Here is a 6,471-nt window from a genome sequence, read left to right on the forward strand (position 1 = left end):
CTCCCCTCCGTCTTACAAGTAAAAGAATTCAATACTTATTGATTATGTTAAGGCTTTGTTGAACATCTCCGCTCCTAAATTATGGTTATTTATATTTGTGGTATTGAAAATCACACCTTTGATATAATCGATACGTAAATATGATTTGAGTCCCAAATTTTGCATCGCTATTAGTATTTGATATAAAAAGTGAACTATTTTCCACGTAAAGTACTCCGTGTTTTCATACTTGAAGAGCATTTCCAATATATTACATGGACCGATATTTTACATTATAATTCAACGGCTCTTATAGCTAAAAGCCTTAAAATGTTTTGGGTATGAATGAAGTCTGAAGAAGAAGAAGAAGAGCCCTTCCGGTGGTGGGCTTGTCGGGGTTGAAGTCTATAAATACAGATGGACAAACTAACAGGGAAATATAGGCCCAACCATTTAGGTCCAAAATTAATAGACCTACATGATTATAAAAAAATAAATGATAGTTGTGATCGTGAGTGTGTAAATATCATATAATTATTTCTAAAAAATAAATAAATATGAGATTCATATAAAAAAAATTAATTTTTTAATTATAAACTTTATTATTTTTTAAAACAACTGAACGATGTTTACACATTTTATAATTGTATATACCATTATTAAAAAAAAAAAAAGGTTTGTTTAATTATGGGCTAAACAGAGAAGGTCCAAGAACCCAGAAAATTTAAAAAGTAGAAAAGTTGGGACATAGAACATGGAGAGAGAGAGAGATGGACCGAGCATGTTGGGGGTGAGGAAAAGGCGCCGAGGTTGGTGTAATTCAAACCTACCTGTCAATTGGGAATCCAAAACGCTCCCCAACTCCCGTCCCAACTCAAGATTGGGCCATAAAAATAAGTAAATTGTCGGCAGTTGGGTTTGGTCAAAGGGTCAATCTGAATCATGTTCTTCGGTTACTATGGCAGCTGGAGAGCAGCATGTCTTTCCCCACCACAAACGGGTTACGGGTTCTAATTCATATTTCTTTTCATATATTTCATCGGTAGTTATAGTCAACTGCTATTAAATGGTGGAGTAGTTAAAGGAAAAGTGACCGTGTCTGTCTTCTTTGTACCGGGTGTTGTATTAGATTGAAAAAAAAAAATTATTTATTTATTATTTTATGATGTGTTATTAGATAATTATTTTATAAATAAAATATAATATCATATCATAAAGTGATAAAAAAATAATATTACTCTAAATTGAATACAGTTTATATTATTAACTTTGTTGTATCCTAAATATAAGTTGCATCTCTCTCTCGGTGAAGTTTACACAAACATCGAAGGAATCATACAGAAACGTAGTACGCTGCTGCCAGTTGGGGTGAAGCTGGCAAATCCGTCCTTCTCAAAGCTGTTTTGCAAAATCCAGGTGGTCGAAACTGGCTGCTGCTATCCGTTTAGCGATTTCTTGAAAAGCGAGACTGCCAAAAACTGTCGCCCACTAGGAAATCACGTGTATCCCCCCATTCAAAGTGATTTTTTTTCTCTCTTTCGTCAGTACTCAAGTTGTTAGATTTCCCTTTTTTTTTTCTTTTTTTTTTCTTTTATTACATTCTGAATTTATAAAAATTGGTCACTCCGATCATTTTCGTAAAAAAATCTTCTATGTCATTCTAAAGAATAAAAAATTTAAAGAACATTTATAATAAAAAGAAAAAAAAACTTTCATTTAGGGAAGGAAGGAAGAGGGTTTCGTTTGGTTCTTTAACTCCTCTCAACTCATCTCAATTCATCGTTACATCTTTTTCAAATTTTAATACAAAATATAATAAACAATTCAATTTTTTTAAATCTCAAAATAATAATAATATTAAAAAATAATATTCTAACAATATTTTATCATATCAACTCAACTCACTTCAACATCCAAACATAACCTGAGTCTCCATTAGTTGGCTGCATTTGGATATTAAACTGAATTGAGTTGAGTTAAGATAATAAAACATTGTTAGAATATTATTTTTTAATATTATTATTATTTTAAAATTTTAAAATTTTAAAATTTTAAATTATTTATTATATTTTATGTTGAAACTTAAAAAAATTATAATTTGAGAGGAATTGAGGAACCAAATGAACTAGAGTTGAAAAATAAGTCATGCCATTAGGGATTTTCAGAGCCATCTCTTGTGGGGCGCTAGTTCGTGACTTATTAGAGTATTGATATTGGATTAGTCAAATATCAGTAAAGTCTAAAATATATTTAAAAAAATACTATTCATCTATCAATTTATATTTTATTTTTAAATAATCAACCATAAATATTAATAATTATGTTTCCCTTTTACACTATGAAATACAATAAAACGGGAAAAGAGGTGCCCATTTGATCCCTTTTGTACATAAACGGTTAGTTTTGTTCTATTCATGATTATTTTTGTCAAATTGAAATCTCATACTTTTGAAGTTTAAGCGATAATTTTATTTATTTTTCATGCTTTTGGAGTTAATGTGTTGAACTTTTTAGAAAAGTTGCGTTCTAATTATGTGTCGCGTGATTTCAGGGACACGAGAAGGCAATAGGGCATGGTTGCCATTATTTTATTTTGGGATATGGACAAAATGACAGTTGTTTCACAGTTCACTGCCTTTTAACCACTTTCCCCCCTCCCCCGCGGAATTTCAGTCAACTTAACAACGCATTTGTTATATAATAAGTTCTAGATTGAGTATTTTAGATATTTATGAATAATAATAAAATAATTATAAATAATAGTAAATTGTTTATAAATAGTAATAAAGTAGTTTAAAAATAACTGAAAATAATTATTTTCTCAAACAAACTTAATTACAAACTTGATCAAAACTTACACAAAATGTATTCTAATGTGTTTTCAGACGCATTTAGGGGTTGTTGAGGGGATAATGGAAATGGGATTCTAACCAAAAGGCTGGAAAATAGGGGACAGAAGTTTGGTATATCATCAACATCCCAAACTTCATATGCCAAACGGCTGGACTTAAATATATCTTTTCAGACAGCAATTAATGACTATTTTTGTTGAAACCGTAGAGTCTATGCAACTATTTTATTTTTATAATATATCTTATCTCATCTAAATTTTTCTATAAAATAAAATAAATAATTTAATTTTTTTTAAAATTTTAAAATAATAATAATATTCTATTTAAATTTTTAATTTTTAATTTATCTCATATTATCTCTAAAAATAAACGAGATCAGGCCAACCAAAACGCCCCAATTGCGTCCCTATATTCGGTTTCTTTAGACTTAATAATAATATTATTGTTATTATTATTGAAATTAGAGTTACAGAAGATTTTTAGTTTTAGGAATCAGTAGGAACAATCTAATAAATATATTTATAAATCTCTTTATTAATAAGGTAAATATAAAATGCATCATTGATATCGTTCGTATTGAAATCTCCGCCCATGAATTTATATAAAAAAATATTAATATTTTACTTTATTTATCAATGCAATAAACATCACATATAGTAACATGTTACTTTAAATAGTATCTATCACTTTCGACGCTATAAGAGTTTTGAAAATGGAGTTACAAACATAATAAGATTTTTTTTGTATATAAATAAATATGCGTATCAATCTGTATATTAATATTATTATTTTTATATTTTAAATTTAAATTAATATTATTTTTAATAAAATTTAAATTCTGACCAACTATATTAAATAAATATACGTATTAATGCATAAAATCACTTATAATTATATTTTTTCACATAATAAATACTTGATGGAATACGGTAACCGAGCATAAGGCTATGTAAAATTGAAGATTTTTTCAGAAATGATAGGTACAAATAATACTCGCATTTCTACAATTTAAAATTGTAAGATGCATTAGCTTATAAGTAAATTTATTTATTATTATTTTATTATTTTATGATACGATATCATATGATTGAAAATTATTTATTATATTTTAATATTATATTATAAAATGAAGAATATTATTCTTAATCATTTTTTTTTTTTACGTCTCAATGACGTCAACACATTTTTTTCCCGTGCTAGATCTGATACTCCCACTCCCACTCTCACTCTCACTCCCACACTTACCGTCACCGTAATTTCCTTGGCCACTGTGTATTCGTGGGCTGCGAGGGTGAGAGGGGAGAGAGACTAACTGCTCATAGTCCAATCCCAGTCAACACGTCGCTCTCTTATCTCTTTCTCCTCAGTGGCTCCTACCCCTTCTCCTGAATGTGAAAAGTCTATCTGAGGTCCCCACCAAAACCCACACCCTTGCATCACCCTCCACTCCTAATCCACCACCTGTCCCAGCATCCCCATCGTAGCACACATATACCGCGTAACCCCTTTTGTGCTCCACCCTTCCCCTTCAAAATATGATTCTAAACTAAAAGGATCTCTCCCCCAAACTTCTCTTCCCCTCCCCCTCCCCCTCCCCCGCTCTTCCTTTTTCTATATCTAATCCAATCAAAGCTCTGCCCAGCTGCAACTATGGAGAATTATTCCTTTACCTCTTATCCGGATTCTGGTGACTCCTCTCCCCGCTCTCGAGAGATAGACTTTGAGAACCCTCCACCCTGGGACGACCAGCAGTCTCAAAACAATTACAAGGTCAAATTCATGTGCAGTTATGGGGGCAAGATCCACCCTCGCCCACATGACAACCAGCTCTCTTATCTCGGTGGCGAGACCAAGATCCTCGCCGTCGACCGCAACGTCAAGTTCGAGCCCATGATCTCCAAGCTCTCCGCTCTCTCCGGCGACCCCGACGTTTCCTTCAAGTACCAGCTCCCCGGCGAGGATCTCGATGCCTTGATCTCCGTCACCAACGACGACGACCTCGACCACATGATGCACGAGTACGATCGTCTTTACCGTGCCTCCGCGAAGCCCGCCAGGATGAGGTTGTTTCTCTTCTCCACTCCCTCGGCCAATCAATCTGCTTCTTCCAGTTTCGGATCCGATGGGGCCAGGTCTGACCGCGAAAGGTTCATGGAGGCTCTGAACTCGGGCCCTAACGACGCGCCGAAAGCTCCGGCGCGAAACGACGTTGACTATCTGTTCGGGTTGGACAAAGGGACCCCAACAAGCCGCAGTGAAGCTCCAAGATTCCTTGCCCGAACCCGTCGCCCCACCGCCTCCTGAGTTTTCTACCCGCATGGCTCATGGGGACCGCGTTACCGGATCAGATCCAGTCGTAAACCCGATCGAGATGCAGAGGCAATTGCAGGAATTGCAGAGGCTGCATATTGGAGAGCATGAACCGGGTATGATGTATTCCAGAAAGAGCGATGAAAATCAAGTCGGAAACTACTCCGGAGATTACTATGTCCCCAAGGTGCCGGAAAAGGCTCCTCCGGCCAACGTACCTCATGCCACGGCATTTTGGCAGGAAAAACAATTCGCCGGAGGGGGTTTTCCGGCAAGTGCACAGGACCAACCGATGTACATGATGCCAGCTCCGGGTACAGTCTACCATGCAGCACCACAGATGGTTCGAGCCATGGGCATTCAAAACACTCAAGGCTACTACACCATGCAGCGAGTCTCGCCGGATGTATATCGAGACCAGCCGCAGCAGCAGGTTTACAATGTGGTCGCACCGCCACCATCGCAGCAACCACCGATGTCGAATCCCCCGTCGGTTCTACCGCCACAGCAGGCGAAGATGCAAGCGTACACGGAGGGGTTCGGGATGGTACGGCCGGGTGGCGGAGGAGTGGGGATGATGGATACGGTTTCGTACGCCCCCGTGACGTATGATGGCGGGATGGGGAGACAGGTGTACTATACACCGGCGACGGCGACTTATCACGGCGGCGTTGGTGCGACTGTTACTGCTGATATGAGGGCCGCTGGGTCGGGTCAGGAGGGTAAGGTGGTGAACAAGGTTTCACAAGCTTCTGTTTGATAATCATAATTCAGTTGCATAGATACTCTATAATATAATAACTACAATACTGAATATTTCATGTTAATTATGTGGTTAATTGTCGTGATGATTATATATCTCTCTATATATATATATGTGTATGGATTAGGAAGTTTTGCTTTGGTTGTGTATAAACTTATGGACATGGAAATGATTTTGTGATCAGATTATTTTGTTTTTTAGTTCAGAAAACTGGGTTTTGAATGTTTGAAATCACAGAGAAAAGAAACAAAGACGTAACCATCAGAAGTTTGGTGTTTTATGGGAATTGAGTTGAATGCTTGTTCATCCACTACAGTCTGTGGGTTGACAAGTGTAGAGGATTAGTTAGCTAATATGATTGTTTTCGTCCAAATGGGGGCACTCAAAAGTTGAAAAAACGAAAGAGACAATCATAACAGCTGGAATTTATAAAGACAGGTGTGCACAATACAATACAATACAATATGGGGGGAATCAATTACCAGTAATGATCTCACTACCTATAGCTATTTCTTTGAATTCAAGTCACATGGAGATAGGTCTCTTTCGAGTGTTTATCTTCCTGGC

At 36.1% G+C, this 6,471-nt stretch overlaps 1 pseudogene; it reads left to right on the plus strand.

Annotated features, from left to right (window-relative positions):
• The first annotated feature begins 4,366 nt into the window (after positions 1 to 4,366).
• On the plus strand, positions 4,367 to 6,104 carry LOC109010037 (annotated as a pseudogene).
• The last annotated feature ends 367 nt before the right edge of the window (positions 6,105 to 6,471 follow it).

This window comes from Juglans regia, chromosome 13 (genome assembly GCF_001411555.2).
Source record: "Juglans regia cultivar Chandler chromosome 13, Walnut 2.0, whole genome shotgun sequence".
Lineage (NCBI taxonomy): Eukaryota > Viridiplantae > Streptophyta > Magnoliopsida > Fagales > Juglandaceae > Juglans > Juglans regia.